Raw genomic sequence first — 27387 nt, 5'->3', positions numbered from 1 at the left:
TATGGCAGGTCAAACCAGGGCAACTCTTAGACAAAGTACGATCTCATTTGAAGTCTCCCTTTTATCGGCTTCATGATGGCGAAATTTGCTGTTATGTAATTTGGTTAATTATTTGTTAGTATCAAATGATCACTGTTTGACACTGTTTGTGCCAGGGTTTTGTACCACCTGGACCTTGGACTGTTCTGCTTTCTTCAGCTATGTGTGGAAACTGTAGTATAAAGCAGTGTTCCTCAACCCTATTCCTCAAGGCTCCTCAACAGATCATGTTTTCAGGATTTCCATAGCACTAAACAGGTGAGGGTATTATAAGTAAGGGATCAGAAATTGCCACAGGTTATCTTTATAGGATATACTCAAATCAGAACCTGATGGGGGGGTTTGTGGCCTGGAGTTAAGAAACACTGGTCTAAAGGAGTATAGAAAAAATGGCAGTTTCCTGTCATTCAGTGATGCCACCGCTCAACACTAAGGTGGAACACACTGAGCTGAGCGTGAGAACCGCTTCCTGTGACCTGGGGTAACCTTAATGACGTCAATGTCATTCAAATGCAGCCATACTCTTGTGGGTATGCTGAGCTTTCTGTGCGGATTTTCACTATAGATTTGCATTAGATGCGGAAAATCAACATGTAAAAAACGCACATGCATTTTTAGCACATTTTTGAGGCGGAAATGCATCAAAAGCGTACTGTATGTAATCTGCAACTACTGTAAGTATGTCAGCATAGTTTTGTCAAAGCCAAATACCAGGATGTATCAAAAGCAAAACAGCTTAATTTACAGCGTGACATACAATAAGAAACAAAAAACACAGAGTCAAAAAAAGCAATAAAAATGCATGTTAAAAAATCGCACACAAAAATCGCAATGAAAAACAGCAAGTAACCTACCATAATTAAAATAATAGGTGCAAAAATTGTGAAGAAATTATGTGGCGTCAAAACTCACCTAAAGCTTATAGTGGGAATGTAGCCTCAGGGAGACAACTAGTTTAATGGCTTCAGCAGTCTTGCAAGAGGTCACACGTTTGCTTGGGCAAAATAAATGCAGTACTCATTAGTGGACTGTCAATTGCAGCAGTGACTTTACTAACACTTGTGACAGTCTGCTGGGAATTTTAGCAGGGCCTTCTTCACACTGCATGATCTCTGTGTTACTCTCAATACAGTATGGAATTGTGAGGGTACAGTTGACTTTACACTTGAGGAAGACTCCAGTCAGGCGTGGAAACACATTGTGGAATAAAATCAGCTTCTTTATATTATTGGGTGAAGGGTCTTAATTCAGTTAGCGCAGCCCAAAATCAGGAATTGTCCTTTCCTTCAATCTTTCTGGTGGAGTTCAATAGGAGGCGGCAATTATTATTGAGCTTTCACAGTAGTGCCTACACAACTCGCTCAAGTGAGCATATTGCATTGATCTATTTCATCTTTAGGTATCAGACTATGGTCTGGTGTGCTCTGTTTCCCTACAGTGTAGCATACTTTTATAATCTTTGCTACAGTATCACTCACAGTTCCCCTCTCTTGGTAGCAATGCCCTGCAATAGCTTGCTTTGCATTCTTCATTTCACTGTATACTACTTTTCATCTTTTACCATGTCACAGTGCCTTAAATATCTGCACCAGTCTCCCAGCCATCTTTGGAGTGACATTATTCTTCACGTTCCATTTCCATTTGTATGATAAATAAGCAACTTAGGTGACCAGCTGGTATCTCAACCTTCTACAGGGTTAATAGTAACCCATAGTACCAAGTGGCCAAAAGTATTGACACCCCTGCAATTTTGTCAGATAATACTCAGTTTCTTCCTGAAAATGATTGCAAACACAAATTCTTTGGTATTATTATCTTCATTTAATTTGTCTTAAATGAAAAAACACAAAAAAGAATTAAGCAAAAAGCAAAACATTGATCATTTCACACAAAACTACAAAAATGGGCCAGACAAAAGTATTGGCACCCTCAGCCTAATACTTGGTTGCACAACCTTTAGCCAAAATAACTGCGACCAACCGCTTCCGGTAACCATCAATGAGTTTCTTACAATGCTCTGCTGGAATTTTAGACCATTCTTCTTTGGCAAACTGCTCCAGGTCCCTGATATTAGAAGGGTGCCTTCTCCAAATTGCCATTTTTAGATCTCTCCACAGGTGTTCTATGGGATTCAGGTCTGGACTCATTGCTGGCCACCTTAGAAGTCTCCAGTGCTTTCTCTCAAACCATTTTCTAGTGCTTTTTGAAGTGTGTTTTGGGTCATTGTCCTGCTGGAAGACCCATGACCTCTGAGGGAGACCCAGCTTTCTCACACTGGGCCCTACATTATGCTGCCAAATTTGTTGGTAGTCTTCAGACTTCATAATGCCATGCACACGGTCAAGCAGTCCAGTGCCAGAGGCAGCAAATCAACCCCAAAACATCAGGGAACCTCCTCCATGTTTGACTGTAGGGACCGTGTTTTTTTCTTTGAATGCCTCTTTTTTTCTCCTGTAAACTCTATGTTGATGCCTTTGCCCAAAAAGCTCTACTTTTGTCTCATCTGACCAGAGAACATTCTTCCAAAACGTTTTAGGCTTTTTCAGGTAAGTTTTGGCAAACTCCAGCCTGGCTTTTTTATGTCTCTGGGTAAGAAGTGGGGTCTTCCTGGGTCTCCTACCATACAGTCCCTTTTCATTCAGACGCCGACGGATAGCACGGGTTGACACTGTTGTACCCTCGGACTGTAGGGCAGCTTGAACGTGTTTGGATGTTAGTCGAGGTTCTTTATCCAACATCCGCACAATCTTGCGTTGAAATCTCTTGTCAATTTTTCTTTTCCGTCCACATCTAGGGAGGTTAGCCGCAGTGCCATGGGCTTTAAACTTCTTGAAGACACTGCGCATGGTAGACACAGGAACATTCAGGTCTTTGGAGATGGACTTGTAGCCTTGAGATTGCTCATGTTTCCTCACAATTTGGTTTCTCAAGTCCTCAGACAGTTCTTTGGTCTTCTTTCTTTTCTCAATGCTCAATGTGGTACACACAAGGACACAGGACAGAGGTTGAGTCAACTTTAATCCATGTCAACTGGCTGCAAGTGTGATTTAGTTATTGCCAACACCTGTTAGGTGCCACAGGTAAGTTACAGGTGCTGTTAATTACACAAATTAGAGAAGCATCACATGATTTTTCGAACAGTACCAATACTTTTGTCCACCCTCTTTTTTATGTTTGGTGTGGAATTATATCCAATTTGGCTTTAGGACAATTCTTTTTGTGTTTTTTCATTTAAGACAAATTAAATGAAGATAATAATACCAAAGAATTTGTGTTTGCAATCATTTTCAGGAAGAAACTGAGTATTATCTGACAAAATTGCAGGGGTGTCAATACTTTTGGCCACAACTGTAAATGAAAAAAGATTTAACAGGCACAAACAATTCAGGACTTAACACTGAGGTTTAAATGGTGTTTGAGTCATTGAAGACCTTGTCCAGGACTTACATTTTGTTGACTTATTGTAAAATAGGACATCAATATCAGATCGAATGTGTATGAGACCCGGCACTCCCAACTATCAGCAACTGTGGTTGCTGGTTATAGATAATGCATACAATGGATCACAGCAGATTTGTACATTGTTTAATGCCCTCTGCCTTGAACTAGACCTTATTTCATATTTAGTTGAATAGGAGAAAATGTGCAGTACCCGGCAGCAATGTGGTAGCCAAAATAGTTAAATAGTGTTTCTTATTCAATAAAAGCATTAAAGTGGTTGCCAGGCCAAAAGGCCCCGTTACACATAACGATGTCCCAGCGATCCCACCAACGATCCGACATAATGGGATCGCTGGGACATCGTTAGGCTGATCGCTGGTGAGCTGTCACATAGACAGCCCCTGCAGCGATCAGCACCAGCGATCAGTGACGCTGGACGCTGGTTTCTAAGGCCTGTTTCACACATCAGTTTTTCACCATCAGTCAAAATCTGCCAAAATTTGAAAATGGCGGATCCGCTTTTCTTGTGGCGGATCCGCCATTTTTTCCCATAGAGATACATTAGTGGCGGATTGTGACGGATGGTCGTCTGTTACGTCCGCTATTAGGCAGAACCGCCAGATTCCTGGCGGATTCTGTCTGAGGTGAACGGACTTTGCAACATTTTTTGGCGCCGTCAAAATGGCGGATCACGGCGGATCCGCCATCGTCCGCCATGTGGTAGAATGGGCGCCTATGGCCGGCGGAATCCGCTAAATCGCACTGAGCATGCTCAGAAAAAAAGATACTTTTCCAGACAGTCCAAAAACTATATAAGGTGGGCTAATTAATCATTGGGCCCAGACATCCGTCACTAGCCAGACTGAGAAGACACATAGCAAGCCAGACAGCACCTGCCCAGCAGCAAGACCCCCAGCTGAGGAGAGACAGAGCCTGATAGCCAGCCATAAAACCTGCTATAAAACCTACCCAGCAGCAAGACCCCCAGCTTCAAGACTCCTGGAGCAAGAGGCCTGACAGCACCTGCCCAGCTGCCCAGCACCAAGCCAGGATGGAGAGGCCTGCTAACAAAGCCTGCAATTGTGTGAGTATTAAACTATTTGTGTGGGGCATGTCTGTGGCTTGTCTGCCTGTGTGTGTGTGGCCTGTGTGTGTGTGGCCTGTGTGTGTGTGTGTGTGTGTGTGGTCTGCCTTCCTGGATGTATGTTCATGGCCTCCCAGTGTTGCATGTCTGTGTGTGTGTATTTTTATTATTCCTTTTTTTCATACTTTAATTGTTTTTCTGTTGCATGCGTACTGAATTTTATTTTCATAGTACTGTAATTTTATTTCCATATTTGCAATTGTGCTGTTATTGTATTGTGTATTGTATGTGGTTTAACTGTGGTGTTGTATGTGGTGTAACTGTAGTATATTTTCTGGATTTTTTTTATTTTTCATTTATTGTGGTATTTAAAATAAAGAGCAGAGTAGCTCCTACTTGTGAAAAAAATAATAATAATAAAAACTGTTTATAAAAACTGTCCGTAGTATTATTTTAAAACCAGGTAAAATTAAGTATGGGTATACGTGCAAAAGTGTTGGTTTTTGGTAAACAAGTGTGGTTATACTCTCAAGTGAGAGATTGAAATTTACACATACAAACACTTGGGTATACTCTCAGTGAGAATTTCACAATCACAGTGTGGTTATACTCTCAGTGAGAGTGTTAGGGAATTTACACACATGCAAACACTTGGGTATACTCTCAGTGAGAATTTCAGGGAATTACACACATGGAGTCACAGTGTGGTTACACTCTCAGTGAGAGTGTTAGGGAATTTACACACATGCAAACACTTGGGTATACTCTCAGTGAGAGTTTCAGGGAATAACACACATGCAATCACAGTGTGGTTACACTCTCAGTGAGAGTGTTAGGGAATTTACACACATGCAAACACTTGGGTATACTCTCAGTGAGAGTTTCAGGGAATTACACACATGCAATCACAGTGTGGTTACACTCTCAGTGAGAGTGTTAGGGAATTTACACACATGCAAACACTTGGGTATACTCTCAGTGAGAGTTTCAGGGAATTACACACATTAATACCAATGAAGATTTTTATTTTTCTCTGTTATTAAAATTCTCTTTATACTTGCAGATCCATTCAGGAAGTACCCGCTAGGGAGCAGCAGAGAACCGCCAGCCAGACCGCAACAGATAGGCAACCATTTCTATTTTCCCTGTAAGTATATTGACCTGAAAGCTTTTTCTGATCCTTTGTATAGTAGCTTTACAAGTGTCTTTATACTTGCAGATCTGATCAGGAAGCACCGCCAGCCAGGCTGCCGCAGAGACCCACCAGCCAGGCCGCAGCAGAGAGCAGCCAGCCAGACCGCAGCAGAGAGCAGCCAGACCGCAGCAGATAGGCAACCATTTCTATTTTCCCTGTAAGTATATTGACCTTAAAGCTTTTTCTGATCCTTTGTATAGTAGCTTTACAAGTGTCTTTATACTTGCAGATATGATCAGGAAGGACCCAACAGCCACACCACAGCAGACCCGCAAGCCAGGCCGCAGCAATGTCTTCTTCTAAGAGCTCCCCCTCACATCATCAGCGAACTGAGGTAAAAATTGTTTTTTTTCTTTACTCTTATTTTGCTTTTTTTTTTTTTTAACCCTACATGCATGTATTATGTTTTCACAGGAAGCTGAATCTGAGGAGCTTCCAGGAGGAGATATGCAGGGTGGAGAAATGCAAGGAGGGGGCGTGCAGAGTGTAAGTTTAGCAGATACGAAAACTCATACATACATACATAATGCTACACCCAACACAAACATTCATCACAGCACACACAATAACTACGCATCCATACAACCCTAAAATTTTTTTTTTTTTTTTACAGTCTTCAGAATCCGGTGCCCGCACTAGAGTGACTCCCAGGACATCCCAGCGTCATCGAGGTGCTGCATCTGGTGGTCAGCGAGCGGTAAGTAAACCTTTATTTGGGTGAATGATTAATGAACCTCATGTGCTTGAATGTAATCATTTTTTTTTTTTTTTTTTTCTTCACAGGTTTCACAGCGTGCTCCCCAACGACATGTGGAAGAGGCTGTTGTAATTGATGTCGACCTCCTCATTGAGGTTGTCCAACCATGGGAGCCGCTGTGGACCATGGCAAACCGCTTACATGCTGACCAACCAACCACCCGACGGCTATGGGATGAGGTGTGTTCGGAGGTTGTAGAGAACTGGGAGGAGCTCGATGCAATTGCAATTTCAGTAACTTATATTACAGCATGTGAAGTGTTGAATACTAACCACTATGTTTTTTTTTTCCTTCAGAGGTGACAGTGTTATCATACGGTGGCGGTCGCTCAGGGATCGCTTCAAGAGGGACTGCAACAAGGAGATGCAGGCCCCGAGTGGATCGGGGGGATGCAGGAGCACCCCGTATAAACATTACAGAGCCCTGTCATTCCTCCGGTCAACGATGGTGAGCAGAAGGTAAATATTCCGCACACCATTTCTGTAGTACAAATGTTTACATCTTTAACCAATTTTTTTTTTTCAGCAATGTTAAATGAAATATAAATATATTAATATTTATTTTTTTCTTTTTTTTAGCACCGTCTGCAACACTCGGGAGCCTGCTTCTGAGTTGCCTCACTCTGGAGGGATCCCTTCAGAGACCGCCACTGGTGACCACATCGAGGTGTCCGACCCCTCTCTACCTTCCCTCTTGTCTCGTCCCTCTATCCCCTCCACCAGCACTGGAGCAGCAGGGCAGACTTCATCACATGAAGCTGCTGGTGACAACTTACAGTACCCTTTACCCCACCCCTCTGACACTGCCGCAACATCTCGACCAACTTTTGGTTCTGGCCGGCAGCATCTGAGAGGTCAGGAAAGGATGACCTTCTCTGACTGTTTGAGTCTGAACTCATCCGTCCAGAATGGTTTCCACATTTATGGACAACAGTTAGCTTCTTGGTTGAACATGATAAATCAAAGTATCATGGAACTCAGAAGCTACAAGGAACGGATGAATGCAGAGTCAAACCAGACGCCGAGAGGTATTTTTTTCAGTCAGTTTCCGGCAAATGGAAGGTTTAAGTACTCACCAGCAGATGCATGTGATGCAAGCCTGTCACAATGCTCTAGTGGCTGTACTCTCCGAAGCAACCCATTCTACACATGCACCTATTCCATCACATCCTCCCTTTGTCCATCCTCCCTCTGTCCATCCTCCCTCTGTTCACCCTTCCCCCGTCCATCCTTCCACCATCCATCCTTCCACCACCATCCATCATCCTACCACCATCCATCCTCCTACCACTCCCTCTCCTTTCTCTAGTTCCCCATTCCATTCATCCCAGTACCTTCCTTCCCCATTGCATTATACCCCAATGCCCTCACCATACCCACCCCCACACATACCTTCAATGTTCCCACAAACCTCCTCTGTCCATCAACTCCCGTCCCAACCTCATGTTTTCAACCCCCCTTCCACTTCTGATCCTCACCAACTCCCTTCCCTGTTCTCCACCCCCCCCTCGATGTGGTCAACCCTGTTAACCCCTCCGATGATATCTCCACCCAACAATATCGGCATCTGTAATGTACTCAAAAAATGTTATTTATGTAATTTTATAAAAAAAAATTAAAACAGTTTTCTCAAAATTAATAAAACAGTCTATAATTTTGAAAAAAAAATTGCAAAATAAATATGTTTCTTTTTCAAAAGAATTTTATTGTGTATTTTCCTTTTTTTCTTAAGTTCTTGGTAAAAGGTTGAAAGTACACCGGTGGTGTACAGATACAAATACACAACACATGGTAACATTTCAAAGTACACCGGTGGAGTAAAGGTTCAAAAAACACAACACTTTGTAAATTACACTGGTGGTGTACAGGTAATAAAACACAACACTGTTATTACCCACAATTTGTGTAAAGGTATCAAAACTAAAAAAGGAAAAATTACTAAAGTTTTTCTTATCCAATAAAGCAACCTTGGTAAAAAAAAAAATAAAATTATACCTTGTCATCTTGCCAGTCGACTCTTCCTTCTGGTGACAGAAAATAATCCGCAAATTTGTCCCTCATTCTTGACACTGACCCAGTACTCTGAACAGTTGGCTGCTGATAACCCCACAATGTGGTTTCACAAACATTTTCTTCCATGGAAAGTGCAAAGTTGTGCAGGATGACACATGCCTTCACCACCTCATCCACAGTGTCAGTTTTCATTTTTATGGCCATCAACAGCACTCTCCATTTTGCAGTTAAAATCCCAAAAGTGTACTCCACCACTCTTCGCGCTCTGGTCAATCGATAGTTAAATATTTTTTTCCCGTGTGTCAATCCATGACTACATATGGCTTGAGAAGATGTTTGGACAGCTGAAATGCGTCGTCACACACAAATGGCATTGGTGGGCCTGTTGTTCCAGGGAGTGGTCTTGGAGGTGGGAAATCAAAATTGTCTCCATACAAACGATGGCCCATTGTGGACATCTTGAAGACCTGAGAATCATTTGAACGACCACACGCACCAATGTCCACGGCAATAAATTTGCATTTTGCGTCTGCAATGGCCATAAGTACAATTGAAAAGAATTTCTTGTAGTTGAAAAATTCTGATTCAGATCCAATGGGTTTCACAATCCTAATATGCTTCCCATCCACGCCACCAACGCAATTTGGAAACTGGCAGATTTGTTCAAAGTTGTCCGCAATCTCCAGCCACCTCTCCTGTGTTGGCTGTGGGATGTAATCCTCGTGTAGACAATCCCACAACTTCCGGCAGGTCTGTTGGACGATTCCAGATATTGTTGAAATCCCAAGCCGGAACTGGTAATGGAGGGAGGTGAAGGATTCTCCAGTTGCCAGGAATCTGGTAAAAAAAGGGAAAAAAGTAAAATTAATACAAACTACAAGCCATAACATAACAATAAAAGTCTGCAGAATCTGAAACATTTAAAAAAATAGATAACTTACCGAAGGGTCACCATCAAACGCTCCGCCGGTGAAATAGAAATGCGCATGTATCTCTTCTCCGGATTTGCGCTCCAACGCACTCCACCAAAATCTCGAACAGGTCCTGTCTCATGCGCACATAGTTGAAGAACTTGTCCAGGTTATCCCTCAATTCAAGATACAGTGTAGAAAACACGCCAAGGGTAAAACTCTGTGCATTTAGTGAGGGAGTAAATTAATCAGTTTGGTATCATCTTCTATGCACAAGTGTCATCTGTGCTCAAATGCCAAAATGAACTGGTACATTTTGAGTCTTGATTTAAATGTGTCCAGAAGTGATTTTTCTCTGAGTGACCTAGATAAGGATTTACAGAATGTGTGGGCTACAGATTATTTATTGCTTTAAAGGTCATCAAGCAAATTTTAAAAGCTGTTCAAGGGCAACCGGTGTGTTTCATGGGGTCTATGGGTAAAACATTATAGTAATCCAGCCATGAGGTGTGGAACAATGATGACAGATCTCCTAGTGGACTTAGATATCTCAGTTTGGCAATGTTCGCTTGGTGGAAAAATGAAAACCTAGAAATGGCTGATATTTGGTTTCTGAGTAACGATTTCCTAGTCAATAGTCACAGTGAAATAACATACTTAACCTTTAAAGAATTGTTTTTCCCAGAAATAAAGTTATAGGTTTTTATTATGCCAACAGGCTTTGGCCTCTGACCAAGAGAACTTCAGTACTGTGTTGAAGGCTCAGTTTTAGCCATCTAGCATTCATCCATTCTTGTGGCTCAACTTCGCTGAGATTTATAACAAGAGATGGGTCATTGACTTCTGCATGAAATGTCACATATATATTCATGGACAAGATCTGGAAAATTCGCTTCTTCATCTAGCTCCTTCTCACCCTCCCATACACAACTTCTTGCTGAGCAAAGGGAATGCAACCGAAGAGACTCACTTAGACATTTCTCACCCCGTTTCTGCCACCTTCCTGTACTCTGCCAGGCTTTGTCATCCCGGAAAAGTCAACATATTGTTGTCTTTATAACTGGGGTGTGGCAAAAAATAGATAAATTAATAAACCAGTATAATCTGGTTATTAACTGTTTAGTGACCAGGAAATGTTCAGTTTTTAAGATTTTGATTTTTTTTCCTGCCCTTCTTCCAAGAGTCAAACATTTTTTATGTTTCCATTGAAATAACCATATTAGTTTTTTTCTTTGCAAGATGAATTGCAGTTTTTAATGACACTTTTCACTTTCCCATATAAGGCATTGGAAGATGGTAAAAAGTGATGGCTTCCCTCATCGTTTTTTGGGAATCATATTTACGGTATTCATCATGGCATGACATAATTATTCTTCAGGTCAGTATGACTACGACAATACTGAACTCCTAAAAAGTTCAGAACTAAAAAAATTAGTTTGTGCTAATATTTTCTGAGACCTGTAAGTTTCTTATTTTTCCGTCAATGGAGTTGTGTGAGGGGTATTTTTTTGTGCCTTTAGCTTTTTTATTGGTACCATTTTGGACTCGTGGTATTTTTTTAAATCTGTTTTTGCTGCATTTTTTACTGCATTTTTTATAGGCACTACAAAGACTAAAAATTGCCTATTCTTACATTTAACTCTTTTTCTACTTTTAGGTGCTAAATGTATGGGTAAAACATTATATTTTGATAGATCTGACTTTTATCGGCGAAGTGATACGAAATATGTATATTTTTTATTTTTATTTCTTTTTTTAATGAATTAATCTTTTACGCTTTTTTTTATTTTTCAAACCCTTTTATTTTACTATACTTTTTAGTTCCTGTTAAGGGAACTTGTACTTGCGATAGTTGGATCGCTAATACTGTACAATAAACTGCAATACATATAGCGAAAATAACATCTTCCTATCCACAGAGTGAGCTTCATGAGATGACCAAGATGGTAATTATAAGGATCTTCAGGAAACCCCCGGCTGCCAAGAAAATACATTGCTTCACCGTGATTGGGTCACAGGCAGCCAATGAGAGTCTGTACACATGTGCATTGGCGATCGCAGCATTTATATAGTTAAGAGGCTGCAATTGGAGCTCACTGCAGCCGTGGCTTTTATAAGAAGATGCTGGCTATGTAGCACTGTGGATGTCTGTCAGGCTCAGTTCCTGACCCTGCTCCATATATCACATGCAAACACCTGCTGCAAATTTACGATATGGGGTCATGATTGGATAAATGAGTGGGGAGATGCCATATGTGAAAGACATCTCAAAGACTTCCCCTTCTAAGAAGATTACACTGTATGTCTATAACCTTTCCTTTTCTCTGTATTTTATAAAATATACTTCATGCTTAACAATGAAGAAATCTGCAATATTGCAGTTCGAATTTTCTAGATGTGAACCTCTTTTTTCACAATAGTTCTCAGTTCATGCAGAGCAAATTGCAAAAATCCATATTTTTGAAAATACTAATTTTTATAAAATGGTGTCTACTGTTAAAGATCCATTCAGTAAAGTATAGAGAGTGTCTTATACTCTAAACGACCCAGTGATTTCAGTGGACACCCCGTAATGCTTTATTTCATCTATGGAAGACTTATAGTAGCAATGACCACATGATGCTGTATTAATTTAGACAGTAAAGCTAATATTTGGTGTACTAGCAGCCTGGTATCTACCGATCTGCTTATTATTTGGGAAAAACTATTTAAACTTGCCTAACAATTCTGCACATGGTGTATATTAACAACTGTAACGGTTTCCACACTAAAAGAATGTGAAAGTGCTTCTAAGCAGGGGCTTAGCGATTGTGGTCGCAGAGGTCGCAACCGTGACTGGGCCTATGTGAGAGAGGAGCCTGCCGACGACAGCGCAAACTTCAACTGGATGTACATCTTTGGGTGCACATTCAGCTATTGTATTGCGACGCAAGGGTCCATTCACTGCAAAACTTGCTGCCCGCCAATGAAAAGCTAGCAGCTGACGTCAGCCTACACGTGCCTGGGGTCGCATGGCAATGAAATAATACGCTCCCATAGCTTGCACGCTGAAGTCAGCTGCCGGCTATATAAGAGGACATCAGGTGTGTAAAATCTTTTTTTCTTCTATGCATTAAAGAACAGCACCAGAATGGGGGGCATATATGCCAGGATGGGAAATATATATACCAATATAGAGCTTAAGGTAAGGGACATATATACCAGGATGGGGAATTATATATACCAGAATGAGGCCGAGGATAATTGACTTATATACCTGGATGGGGAACATGAATAGCAGTATGGGACCAGGATAAGTAATATATATACCAGGATGGGCCCAGGATAAATGACATGTATACCAGGATTGGGGATATATATGCCAAGATGGAGCCCAGGACATGGGGAATATATTCCAGGATGGGGGATATATGTACCAGAATGGGGCTCAGAATAAACAACACATATACCAGAAAGGGGTCCAGGATAAGGAGCATACATACCAGGATGGGAAATATATATACCAGGATGGGGAGCCTATATAACAAGATGGGGAACATATATGCCAGGATGGACGACATATATATAGACGTGGAGGGGGTCATAGGAGGGCAACAACCCAGCAGCAGTACCACTACCACCTCCTCTGTGCAAGGAGGAACAGGAGGAAAACAGAAACAGACTTCATAAGGGTCTATCAGAAACAGACTCTATGAGGGTGTTATGAGGGCTCGACATCCAGAAGTGGGTGTTGTGCTTACAGCCCAATTCCATGCAGGGTGATTGACATTTTTTAGAGAACACCAAGCTTGTCAGATTTGACGCTGGTGCCCTGTGCTCTTCATAGATGAGAGCTGGTTCACACTGAGCACATGTGAGTCTGGAGACGCCATGGAGAACCTTCTGCTGCCTGTAACATCCTCCACCATAACTGGTTTGGCAGTCGGTCAGTAATGGTGTGGGGACATTTTATTAGGAGGGCCACACAGCCCTGCATGTGCTATCCAGAGTTACCCTGACTGCTTTTAGGTACCAGGATGAGATACTCAGACCCATTGTGAGACCATATGCAAATGCAGTGGGACGAGGGTTTCTTCTGAAGCATGACAACACTAGGCCTCAAGTTACTGAAATGTGTCAGCAGTTCCTGCATGATGTAGGCATTGATCCTATGGACTGACCTGCCCATTCCCCAGGCCTGAATCCAATCGAGCACATTTGGGACATCATATCTCATTCCATCCACCAATGCCACATGGCACCACAGACTGTCCAAGAGTTGACTGATGCTTTCATCCAGGTCTGGGAGGAGATCCCTCAGGAGAACATCTACAACCTCTTCAGGACCATACCCAGGTGATGTAGGGATGTCATACAGGCACGTGGAGGCCACACATACTATTGAGCATCATTTTCTTTTCTTAAGGCAATTCTACTGAAATTGGATCAGCCTGTAACTTGATTTTCCACTTTGATTTTGTGTATCTTTCCAAGTCCAGACCTCCACGTTGATGATTTTTATGTTTTATTGTTCTCAATGCATTCTACTATATAATGAATAAAGATTTTCAACTGGAATTCTGTGATATCTAGGATGTGGTATTTTAGTGTTGCCTTTATTTTTTGAACAGTGTATATATATACTAGGATGGGGACAGAATGAGGGACATATATACCAGGATGGGGACAGAGTGAGGGACATATATACCAGGATGGATACATATAAACTAGGATGGGCCCAAGATGGGGATATATACCAGAAGGGAGCCCAAGATGGGGTCATTACTACATAATGGGGGAGAGGGATACAACTCATATGTCCTTACAGGATTTAGAAAGCTACAAGGACTCATATATTTGACCAACATATGGGGGGTGAAAGGGGGGTTAGGTCCAAATTTTGCAATGAAATCCAAGAAAATATATATAACCCGGCGATGAAGAATCTGCTGCACCTTCATAGGTCTTGTATATAAAACTTCAGTTTTATTGGAAATATTTAAAAGATATAAAAGAGCACAGTTATATGCAGTCAGATCAGCCAGTGGACATCTAGAACTAACATGTTTCGGCCGGTGACAAAGGCCTTAATCATGGTCTCACTGAACAGACACAAATAGATATTAAATAGCCACAAAGAGCAAGTCCATACAGAGGCTAGGTTCAGAGCAGGAATTTCAGCTAAAATTTTTCTTTTTTCTTGTTAAGCTGCAAATTTTGCAATCGGGCCCTTCTAAGAAAGCATAGCAGCACTCATGTCAACTCTTTTTGCTATTTAGAGTCCACTGGTCATCTAACTATTGTCAATTTCTGACTAAACAGTCTACAAAGTATCAGGACTGATCCGACACAGTGCATTGCTAGTGCTGCTGCCATTTAATTCCATTGATTCAGTGATCACATCACATGTAGCCCTACTTGTTACTTTTTATGCCTACTTGCCAATAGACTCTTGGGGGGCTAAACAACAGTCCATCGATATACATTGTGATGCTAAATGAGATCAAGCACTAATTTATGATAGAAATGCTACTAGTGTTGATCCAGCTTTATATACCAGTAATGATATTCTACATTTTTGACTATACTATGTTAATATTAATTCATTGTATTTAATGATTTCTATTACAATGTATTATATATCGAGTCCAAGCAGAAAGGGAAGGTTTACTCATGCTGCAAATTAACACAAGTTCAAAGTGCTATCAGAGACACGTTATTCATTAACTGCAATAAGAACAGGTAACCTTAAGTGGCTCCTGTTGGTGAAAGTACTGTATGATGGAAGCAATGTCATATACTGATTTTTACTACTGGACAAGGCTAGAAAAGGATATTTCAGGATACTTATATTGCAATGTACATACCTGTTTTGCCAAGTTGTAGTGTCACTAATTCAGGATTAAAATTGTAGAATTGATTTCCATATTTTCTACTGGGAATGAACATTCCTATCAACACTCTTTCCCACCCAATATTGCAGTGTGAACCGACTGGTGATCATATGATGAATGACTCAAAGGGTCATTTGCCTGGTGAAATAACCATTTGGCTGGTTTAAAAAAAAAAATCATTTCCGGTAGCACATTATCGTTTTTCTCGGCAGCACATATCTTGTTTACCTAGGACAGTTTATGCACACAGAACGATGTAGTACTTATAGGTGCAATCGGCCTGTCTAAACAGAATATTAAATGACCTCCGATCAGCAAGCAAGTAGCTGATTGGCAGTCATTTTACACCACAAGTTGGGTGGTGTAAACCCACCCTCGAATACATGGAAGATCTGTTTATATAGATTTTTCAGGAATTAATACTATTGTATGGCTACTGACATTTGGATTGTAAATGACCCCTTTCCTTCTTGAATTATTTAAAGAGGTTGAAGACTACTTGGACTCCCCCTTCTCGATCTGAATAAAAACACTTTTACTCACCTCGAGTGCCGGCGCCGTTCCAGCAGTGATGACACTCACATTCTCAAGGTTTACATGATCTTGTTACGTCACATGAGTCCTGCACCTAATTAGCACTGACATCCCTGTTTCCCACCTTTGGATGTATAAATAATCAAGAGGTTGTCAGTGGCCAGCCGCAGTTCCCATTTCCTCTTGATTACTTATATGTCCAAAGTCGATATATGTCAATGTCAGAATCAATAGTCTTGATGTACCCAAATAGAATGACCACCTATAATAAGCACCTAGGGCAGTGCTACAAGTTGAACAATAGCAATTTTTGCAGTGATGTAGGAATAATATCCTGGTAGATAACAAAGGACAAAGCAGAGCCGAGGCCAGCTAAAACAGGAAAGGCTCCAAAAACAGACAAAGGTATAAGAATATTTATAAAAGCTTTTAAGCAGAGGAAAAATGTTAACCAAGGGGACAGCACATTACTTATGATAAAAAAGAAGAAAATAGATAACTTGTGAAAATAATTGAAATTAAATGATCAATGGAAACATCACATATCTTCCTTCAGGTTTTTGTACCATTTGCTATGGGTTTCTGATTATTTCATTAACGGATAGTGCAGATTCAAGCTCTATTAAGGATTTGTCTTGTTTTCATTACATACAGCCTTTGGGCTATTTTAATTGCTTCTAACATTTGCTTTAGCTTATCTATATATATAATTGCCTTAAATTGTCTGTCATCCACTTCCGTCTGGATGTCCCCGAATCCCACAATCCACTGCGCTGCACCGGAAGTACGCCGACCGCCATTTTGGAACACCCAAGTGATGCCGCTCAGATCCAGGACGCAGCTGCGATCCCGACCGCCGCTCGGATCCAGGCCGCCTCTGCGATCCCAAGCGTCGCTGCGATCCCGACAGCCGCTGGGATCCCAGATGCCGCTGGGATCCAGGCCACCACTGCGATCCCAACTGCCGCTGGGATCCATGCCGCCGCTGCGATCACAAGGTTGTGAAAGGGGTGTAGCGAGGGGATATAACGAGACGGGTATAATGAGAGGGTGTAATGAGGGGGTGTAATGAGAGGGTGTAATAAGGGGGAGTAATGAGAGGGATGCCGTCGCCGGACCCCCGCCAGGACCCAACGCCTGACTACTCGTGACGGATCCCGCCGCTGTCTGCCCACCCACCTCCGTGCAGTCACAGCTGGCAGGAAAGACCGTGGCTTGAGGCCTGTGCTGGAGATTGGGTGCGGCCACCCTCTGGTGGCGCCGCACACCATCTCCAGCACAGGCCGCAAAACACCGTCTTTCCTGCTGGATGTGACTGCATAGAAGTGGGTGAGCCGCCATCCCCAGCACCACAAAGCTGCCCCCGTCGTGATGTTACTGCCCTCCCGATGCGATAGCATAGGACACACATCTAGTATGTTAATAAACATTGATATTATATGGGTGATCCCTTCGTGTGTATAGTTCTCTCCTTCCTTTCGTCACTTGCAGTCACTTGGTATGCTATTGGTTGATCCCTTTTATTTTGATGTAGTAAGAAAAAAGTTTAAAGCCTCAATATCAGAACCATTCACGATGCCACTCCAAGGAAAACTGCTGACCCATGGTAAAATATGAAAAAAAAAGTCTATATTGCAGCAAGTGGAAAAAATATTCAAAACTTTATTTCAAGACATAAAATTAAAGTTCATGGTGGTAGATGGAGTAATGCACAGATAAGTTTCTGGCACGAACTGCCCTTGATCACTGATTAACTCTCAGTTACTCTCAGTAACTCTCAGTGATTAAGGGCAGTTTGTGATAGAAAAACGTCTGTGCGTTACTCCATCTACCACCATGAATTTAAATTTTATGTCTTGAAATAAAGTTTAGAAGATTTTATCCACTTGCCAACATTTGGATTTTTTTCTTCCCCTTTTATTTTTGTGGTGCACTCTAATTTGTTTAAAAACTACTGTTTCAGCACAGGACACGGCTCAAAACGGAAGGAGCGCCATTTGAATTCTGGAGCGCAATTTAGGTTGAAATAAATTGCAGACGCCATGTCACATTTGAAGAGCTCCTGACATGCCAAAATAGCAGAAACCCCCACAAATGACCCCATTTTGGAAAGTATAACTCCTGAGGAACTCATCTGGTGGTGTAGTGAGCATTTTTAGCCCTTAGGTGATTCACAGAATTGTATAACATTGGGCTGAGTAAATGAAAAATTACCCTTTTTTCTACTAAAATATCACTTTGGCGCAAAGTCATTCATTTTCAAAGGGATGATAGGAAAATATTAATGGTACAATTTGTTGTGAAATTTCTTCAGAGTACATCAGTACCCCATATGTGGTTGAAAACTATTTTTGAGGTACAGTGCAAGGTTCAGAGGGGAAGATGCAAAATATCGGAGTTCAGATTTTGTTGGAATGGTTTGAGGGTGCCATGCTACATTGACAAAGCCCCTGATTTGCCATAATGACAGACACCCCTCATAAGTGACCTCATTTTGCAAACGACACCTCCCACTGAAATAATCTAGGAGTTTGTTGAGACCATATGTGCCTCATAGAATTTTATACTATTGGGAGGTGAAGAAAGAATAATTACATTTTACCACTAAAATGTTGTTTTAGCTCAAGTTTTTAAATTTTACAAGAGCTAGTTGGGAGAAATGGACTTCACAGTTTGTTATGCAATTTCTCCTGAGTGCGTCAACACTCTGCATGCAACCAGGAAATACTTTTCAGATACAGTGGAAAGCTCAGAAGGGAAGGATTGCCATAATATAGTGCAGATTTACTATTATGAATTGCGGATGCCATGACCCACTGGAAAAGCCCATGAGATGCCAGAACAACAGAACCCCCATAAGGGACCTCATTTTACAAATTGCACAATGAATTCATCTAAGTGTTCAGTAATCATATTGATACCGCAGATGGGTCATAGAATTTTATACCATTGGGTGATGAAGAAAAATAATTTAATTTTTACCATAAAAATATTTTATTAGCCCCAGATTTAACATTTTCACACAGGTAAATGGGTAAAAATGGAAACAAAAATTGTCACACAATTTCTGCTGATCGTGACAATACCACATATATGGATGTACAGTACTGCTTAAGCCACATGGCGAGACTTAGGAGAACAGAACAGAACGCTATGTGACTCTAGGAGAACAAAATATCGTAGAATAGCTTGCTGACTCCATATACAGAGTCCCTAAATGCCATAAGAGCAGAATCCCACCTCAAGTGACCCCATTTTAGAAATTACACCTCTCTGGAAATTTATTTACAGTTGTAGTGACTAGAGTTGAGCGACTTTAGTCGGATTGGGTTTCATGAAACGAAATTTGTTTCAGATGAAACTGGTCCGACTAGGGCAAAAAAAGTCGGAGTTTCGTCCGAAACCCAACCCCAATGCAAGTCAATAGGAAATAAAAGTTAGCATTGAGCAGATGACATTCATCCACTCAATGCTGACTTTTATTCCCCATGAGGCAGCAGAGTTCTTCTGGACTCCATCTGGCCTCTGTTCAATGGTGTCCTTCTTTTCAAAGGTGAACAAAACTGTGGACTGCGTTTTTATACACGCTTAAAAAGATGGACACTGCTGAATCATAGGCCAAACAATGTCCACAGTGTATCCATCTGCCTCATTATAGGGAATCTTCCGCCGAGGGTTCCATCAGAATCACGTATTTCATAAATTTACACTGAGTGTAAGCGCTCAGTGTAGAGCGCAGGATAAATGTGAGCCAAGCCTTACTGCGATCTTTGGGAGACAGAATAAACAAATCAACAGCCGGGCAAGAATCAATTTTATTTATTTTTCTACTCGGCTCCTCGTGCAGTGTAAGTGATTAGACGGCTTTAAATAAAAAAAAAATGTGTGGGGACCCCTCTATTTTTGACAACCAGCTTTGCTGAAGCTGACAGTTGAGGGTTGCAGTCCACAGCTGTCAGTTTTGCCTGGCTGAGTATCAAAAATGAAGGGGAATCCTCAACATTTTTTTTCATTTATTTATTTATAGCGCAGGCGCTGGCTGATGAATACTCTCATCAGCCGCTCCTGCTCTCACTGTTATTAGTGGCAGCAGGTGTATTCTGATGGGGTTAATAGTTCCATCAGCTGCCGCCTGCTTTCATTGTTCTCACTTGAATACAACTCTCATCATTCTCCCCTACTCACGCTGATCGCCGGCAGAGCAAGGGAGAATGATGAGAGCCATTTTCAGCACCCAGCCCTGGGGAACAGCACTTACTGTACTGCTGCTTCTCAGGCTCCGGTACATGTCACAATGATGACATCCCAGTGTGTCATTCATGTGCGGGATGTTTTGCAGGCTGTGCTGCCGGTAAAAAACAGACATGTCTACATGTGGGTTACCCGGACACTGTCCATGGAAACACACTGACATGTGCACAGACCCATTGTAGGTGTGTAAGTGTATCTGGTACGTGTGGAAACTGTCACCACACATATCGGAGACAGGGACGTGTGAAAGAGGCCTAAGGCAAATTATTCTGAAACACCAAAGTGGCCACATGGGATACATCTTGGACAAGGGCAGATGCCTCTCAGGCCGGTACTCAAGCAGCTGCTTATTTCCACTTTGGTGTCTGTCTGTTGCTTTAGCAGCTGGCACTAGCCTTTAAAACATGAATTATGGTGTTGCAGACGATGCTGCATAAACCGTGCGTGGTTCTATCTGCCAGACTGAGGTCACAGAGCGTGGGTGATCTGCTGGAGAGGATTTCCAGGCAGAAGTATGGTCCAGATGGGAAACAAGCCACACAGCAGAGAGGCGAACACTGTGTGACTGGCTACCTGCTCCAACCCTGGGATGTAAAAGCATCCCCAATATAGGTATACAGTACGCAGCATAATTGAGTACACCCCCTTTGAAAAGTAAGATTTTAATCAATATCTCACTAAACACAAGAACAATTTACAAAATTTTGACAATATTGACTTTCGTCAAATTTTTTTTAACCCACAACATGAAAGTAAGGTTAATACTATATCTTTCATTACAAAATCTTCAGTGCAAAGGTTCACTCACACTGGTGTATAAATCCGACAAGGGACAAGTGCAGTCTGATAAAAAAAATCGGATTGCTCTCCGACCAATGTTATACTATGAAGCAGTGCAGATCTGCTTGTTTTTTCTCACCTCTATTCAGCATGAGAAAAAAATTGCAGCATTCTGGGACTTTACTCCAAAATTGGTACAGTGCCGGACAAAAAACACATGCCTTACGGACCATCAGTATGACATCCGATTTTTGCAGATACATTACAGTTTTATAGCATAGGTAGAGCCAGAGTGGGACAAAAAAAGCAGCCCTGCCACACAAACCCCATCAACCCACAAACTATAACACTCCCCTAAGTATAATAAAAGAAAGAGATAGAATCTGTATGGGGTAAACCTCACCTCCTGCAGATATGGTGCCAGGCCCCAATGCGCGTTTCGGTGTAATGCCTTCGTCTGACCCCTAGTGGTGATGTTTACTGTACTTACCTCCTGCCATATCCTATAGTTGTGGTGCCACCTGTCGGTCGCACACTTTTTTTAATCTAATTTAATGTTTTTTCTATTCACTTCAATAAAGGTTTACCATTTTTATAAGATTCTTGTGTTCTTTGTGCACATTTTTTTCTGTAGGTTTTCATCTATTTTTGTGCTGAGCCATTCATATTTTTTCCATGTATATACTCTGGCACAGTTCTTTGTTTTTTTTATATACTTTTTCTATATGTGCTTGTTGCTTCATTTGTTCCTGTCTATTTCATGCACTGTAAAACTATGGTATTGCATTATATTGTACAGTTGGTCATTTGATCATAGTTTTTTTTAAAGAATAGAATTCCCAAAACAGATATGAAAATAGCCTAAATGTGCTTTTGTGAGAGGGACGAGGGCCGTAGTCGTGGCTTGCAATGATGGCTGCTGCAGTGCACCCTGGCCCTCCGTCACATGCATACAATGTCCCCTTTATAGCGTACCTTTCTTCCCACTTTGTGATGTCAGGGTCCTCTCTAATCTGCTGAGGATTTCCTTCTGGCGGATTCATACAAAGAGAGACAGAGTCCAGTTCCAATTTAAAATAAACAATTTTACTTGGTTCCATTCTCAGTATGTCCAGCTCAGTCACAGAAACCACATAGAGTTCATCACAGAGTACATCCTTTCCTTTCCCTGTGCTTTTGCTCACTTCTTTGAGAATTTCCCAGGGTCGTACCGACTCGACCAGTACCTCAGCATTCCTTTTGGCCAGCCTAACTAACTTCAGGAGTTCCCCTGTCATAGGGGCATCTGCCAATGTAGTTAGCTGCCTCATTTTGGAGCTGCCCTGCATTCCTTCTCTGCTGTGACCTTCAGCGCATAGGTCTTGGATGACCTGGCTACTTGCTTAAACGTTGCGTTGCCAACTGTTTTTTTCTGGCTCTCAGGCTCTACTGACTCAATTCTGGAAATTCTCCTGGCTTACCCACAGTTGGCTCCTCCTATGCTAATTAGTTCCTATTAATCTATTTTATCCTGTTGTATTCTAATATGCCCCCCTCTAATGGCTTATCTGCATATTACGCTTTCCCTATCTGTACAATAGAAAGCATACACAGTTTATCAATACATTATAAAACACCATAAATATATATACTGTAACGTTCCACCATGTGAGTGGACGGGGATTACTCTCTTGGCAGGTCTTTGGGTCTCAGGGTTAAAATTAAGCCATTCAATTTATAATTTAGACAGTTCCAGCAGCCATTACACTGTCTGTTAAACCTTCAGCTTTAACACATGGATGCAGACACAGTCTCTCACTGACCCTGGTCAGTATAACACGGACACCTGTCCGTTACCTGCTGGTGTCGGCCACACAGGTTCCCGGGTACCTCTTATCCACAGAGGCACCCTATAGCCACTTCTCACACAGTCTTTCACTGACCCAGGTCAGCATAACACATGGTTGTCAAGACCGTTACCTGTTGGATTGTCCAGACAGGTTTGCGGATCCCTCTTGTCCTCAGAGGCATCCGATAGATATCAGATCACACACAGTCTCTTTCTGACCTCGGTCAGTATCACACAGTTTTCAAGATCGTTACCTGTTGGCCACGCAGGTTCCCAGATCCCTCTTACCGCAGAAGCATCCTGTACACATTTCTCTCAGACCCCGGTCAGTATCACGCGGTTTTCAAGACCGTCCACTCCTTTTGGCTCAGAGTCGCCGACACGGCTTCCCCAGGCTATACGGCGTCCGAGCCTGGAACATGGAAGTCTGTCTGGGCTGACAGACTCCAACACTCTCTCTCACATGTGCAACACACCTGCCTTAGATAGCTGTAACCACTCCCAGTTACCTTGCACAAGGCTAGTCACATGATCATGACCTCACAGGTCCTGCAGATTCACAACCACCGGCACCTCTGGGCTACATCACAGGGAGCTACCATCTCTGTGACACATACCTTCCATTAACCACTTGACCTCCAGTCACACCACAATACATTATACATATAACATGGACCAGCACTTGTCAGGGCTGTAAGACACATGAGCAAGGGGAGTGGGAACAAGTCAGTTTTGGTACACCCCTTACACTTTTATACTTCCTGATTGTTTTAGGTATGTTCTCTTCCCAATAATTGGCCAGTGTAATTAGGTTGTCAATCACCCGATTAACAAGTAAAATGCTTATTCGTTGGATTGAAAGATTTTTAAGATTGATGGAAAATCATCATTGTTGGTCCACATCGTCCTGTGTAAACAGTGCTGTGAACAACGATGGAAGCCTATAGACACAGAATGGTCTGTTACTGCCCTCTTACAGAACGTTCTGTTCTTATGGGAAGTGCAGCCTGTCTAAATGCACTATTATATGCCTGACCTGCATGTTTATAGCCGAGTGACAGTCATTTAATGACGCAAGTCTTAGAGTGTTAGCCACCCTGCTACTCACATTATACTCTCGCTTTAGCAGATTGTTCCATAAATAACAAATAAGATATCCAAGGTTCCGCTCTGCTGAGCCATGGACTGAAGTGGTCGGACATAGCCACCTACAGTGGGTAAGGAAAGTATTCAGACCCCTTTAAATTTTTCACTCTTTGTTTCATTGCAGCCATTTGGTAAATTCAAAAAAGTTCATTTTTTTCTCATTAATGTACACTCTGCACCCCATCTTGACTGAAAAAAACAGAAATGTAGAAATTTTTGCAAATTTATTAAAAAAGAAAAATTGAAATATAACATGGTGATAAGTATTCAGACCCTTTGCTCAGTATTGAGTAGAAGCAAACTTTTGAGCTAGTACAGCCATGAGGCTTCTAGGGAATGATGCAACAAGTTTTTCACACCTGGATTTGGGGATCCTCTGCCATTCTTCCTTGCAGATCCTCTCCAGTTTTGACAGATTGGATGGTGAACGTTGGTGGACAGCCATTTTCAGGTCTCTCCAGAGACGCTCATTTGGTTTAGGTCAGGGCTCTGACTGGGCCAATCAAGAATGGTCATAGAGTTGCTCTGAAGTCCCTCCTTTGTTATTTTAGCCATGTGCTTAGGGTTATTGTCTTGTTGGAAGGTGAACCTTCGGCCAAGTCTGAGGTCCAGAGCACTCTGGAAGAGGTTTTCATCCAGGATATCTCTGTACTTGGCTGCATTCATGTTTCCTTCATTTGCAACCAGTCGTCCTGTCCCTGCAGCTGAAAAACACCCCAATAGCATGATGCTGCCACCACCATGTTTCACTGCTGGGATAGTATTGGGTAAATGATGAGCAGTGCTTGGTTTTCTCCACAAATACCACTTAGAATTATCACCAAAAAGTTCTATCTTAATCTCATCAGACCAGAGAATCTTATTTCTCATAGTTTGTGAGTTCATCATGTGTTTTTTGCAAACTCTATGCGGGATTTCGTATGTCTTACACTGAGGAGAGACTTCCGTCGGGCCCCTCTGCCATAAAGGCCCGACTAGTGGAGGGCTGCAGTGATAGCTGACTTTGTGGAACTTTCTCCCCTCTCCCTCCTGCATCTGTGGAGCTCAGCCACAGTGATCTTGTGGTTCTTCTTTACCTCTCTCATCAAGGCTCTTCTGCCACAATTGCTCAGTTTGGTTGGAAGGCCAGGTCTAGGAAGACTTCTAGTGGTCCCAAACTTCTTCCATTTAAGGATTATTTTAAGGATTAAGGAACCTTGAGTACAGCATAAATTCTTTTGTAACCTTGGCCAGATCTGTGCCTTGCCACAATTCTTTCTCTGAGCTCCTTGGCCAATTCCTTTGACCTCATGATTCTCATTTGGTCTGACATACACTGTGAGCTCTTATATAGACAGGTGTGTGCCTTTACAAATCAAGTCCTATTAGTTTAATTAAACACAGCTGGACTCCAATGAAGGAGTAGAACCATCTCAAGGAGGATCACAAGGAAATGGACAGCATGTGACTTAAACATGAGTGTCTGAGCAAAGGGTCTGAATACTTTTTTTTTTATATAGCGCTAACATATTCCACAGCGCTTTACAGTTTGAACATATTATCATCACTGTCCCTGATGGGGCTCACAATCTAAATTACCTATCAGTATGTCTTTGGAGTGTGGGAGGAAACCGGAGTGCCCGGAGGAAACCCACGCAAACACGGGGAGAACATACAAACTCCTTCCAGATGTTGTCCTTGGTGGGATTCGAACCCAGGACTCCAGCGCTGCAAGGCTGCAGCGCTAACCACTGAGCCACCATGCTGCCGTGCTGCTGAATACTTATGACCATGTGATATTTCAGTTTTTCTTTTTTAATAAATTTGCAAAAATTTCTACATTTGTTTTTTTTCAGTCAGAATGTGCATTACTTGGAAAAAAAATATTTTTTTTAAATTTACCAAATGGCTGCAATGAAACAGAGTGAAACATTTAAAGGGGTCTGAATACTTTTAGTAACCACTGTATGTTTGTGTTTGACTTTCTTTTTGCTGAGTACATATTTCTTTATAAAAGTATAGTAAAATGCAGTATTTTTTTTCTCTTTTAAAAAAAACATAAATGGTCCACCAGTTGTAAAAATGGTTGGACATATAGGACATGAGATTATTACAATCTTTGGCTCTGCATAGCACTAAATTTGAATATGTTTTGTGTGTGTGTAAGTGATACTTTGTACCAAAATAATGACACACATTAACAAATCTTGCAAATTTTACAATTCCTCTTAGCAGGACTGACTTCAAGTTTATGCTGCCCCTTTGAGCAACAAAATCCCAGTGGGCCCCTTATTGGTTCCAATTCACCTTCAAAGAACTGACATTTTTTTTTACTTTTTTGATGACAGAGTTGAAAAAGGGCTTTTTCTGTGTGGGATAAGGTGTAATTTTTTTTACTACTATTTTGTAGTCCATGTGACTTTCTAATCTCTTTTCATTCAATTTTTATTTTGGTGGAGGCAAAACGACCAATGATGAGTGATTCCGCCATTGATTTTGTATTTTTTATTTTTCACTATTCAACGAAAGGCATAAGCATTAGCTTTTATTTAGTTTCCCGGTAAAAGGTGATATGAACTTTTAGATATATTTTTTAATTTATAAAAGTATTTTTCGCTCCTCTGTACATTTTTGTATTGGTCTTACTAGAGAATTTGAATCTGCGATCACTTGATCAATTTTGCTGTGTATTATAAAATTATCGATCTCCTATAAAGCTCAGCTGCAATAATGTTCCGGTAGGGGCGACAGGTTGGAAAGGACATTCGCCCATCTTTTCAACCACATTAATGCCTCAAATGACAGTGGCACCTAAGAGGTTAAACTGCTTTGATATGAGTTGTCTGTAATCACAGCACTTAGACTCCGGTGCCGGTTGTGTAACACAACACCGGCACCATAAATACTGTAGAAGGAGCCACATGCAGCACAGAACAATATCATCATGGGAAATCTGGGCCTCAGGACTTGTTTCCCTTCATCAGGTGCCTCTTAGATGCACTTGTTTTCTAGACACTTTTCAAAACTGTTTTGTAAGGTACTAAAGTGTCTAAAACACAGAATAAATTTGGATTGTGGCGTGCTGTACTTCGTGTCAGAATTCTGGGGCATTTTGCCTAATGATGAAAGTATTAAACATTTTCAAATGAAGGACAGGAATAAGGCCGGGATCACACATGCTAGAAACACGGCCGAGTCTCGCATGTTAATACCCTGAACTGCCGCCGGCACTCGGATCGGAGCATGCAGCCGCATAGCAATACATGGAGCCGCACGCTCAGTTCCCGAGTGCCGGCGGCAGTGCCGGGTGTTAACATGCGAGACTCGGCAGTGCTTCTCGCATGTGTGATCCCGGCCTAAGGGCTCATACTCACTTGCGAGAGACTTGCATGATTCTCTAGCGATATCGCTATGTGTGATACTTACCTCTTACCTCCCCCCGCTGTCTGTCGCTGATCGAGCGAGATCGTGCAGCTCCATTTCTCGTCGGGAGCTTCCTGCTGGCGCCGACGAGCGACGCGTGGACGCAGGCGGGAGGACGTCAGGATCGCCGCATC

The 27387-nt window shown here is 41.9% G+C and overlaps 1 protein-coding gene and 1 long non-coding RNA gene across 3 annotated transcripts in view; one reads left to right on the top strand and one right to left on the bottom strand.

The window, feature by feature from the left end:
* LOC141095458 (ATP-binding cassette sub-family B member 5-like) overlaps nt 1-27387 on the bottom strand; it is a 105589-nt gene that overhangs the window by 73103 nt on the left and 5099 nt on the right. The window lies entirely within an intron of this gene.
* Nucleotides 183-12612, top strand: LOC141095457 (uncharacterized). The gene is made up of 3 exons (XR_012233392.1): nt 183-297; nt 10723-10817; nt 11359-12612. It is a non-coding gene; the product is annotated as an uncharacterized lncRNA (long non-coding RNA).

This window comes from Dendrobates tinctorius, unplaced genomic scaffold (assembly GCF_039654945.1).
Source record: "Dendrobates tinctorius isolate UK_male_01 unplaced genomic scaffold, ASM3965494v1 ptg000070l, whole genome shotgun sequence".
NCBI lineage: Eukaryota > Metazoa > Chordata > Amphibia > Anura > Dendrobatidae > Dendrobates > Dendrobates tinctorius.
Note: the sequence above shows the minus strand (reverse complement) of the source record. Positions and strands in the feature narration are given on the sequence as shown.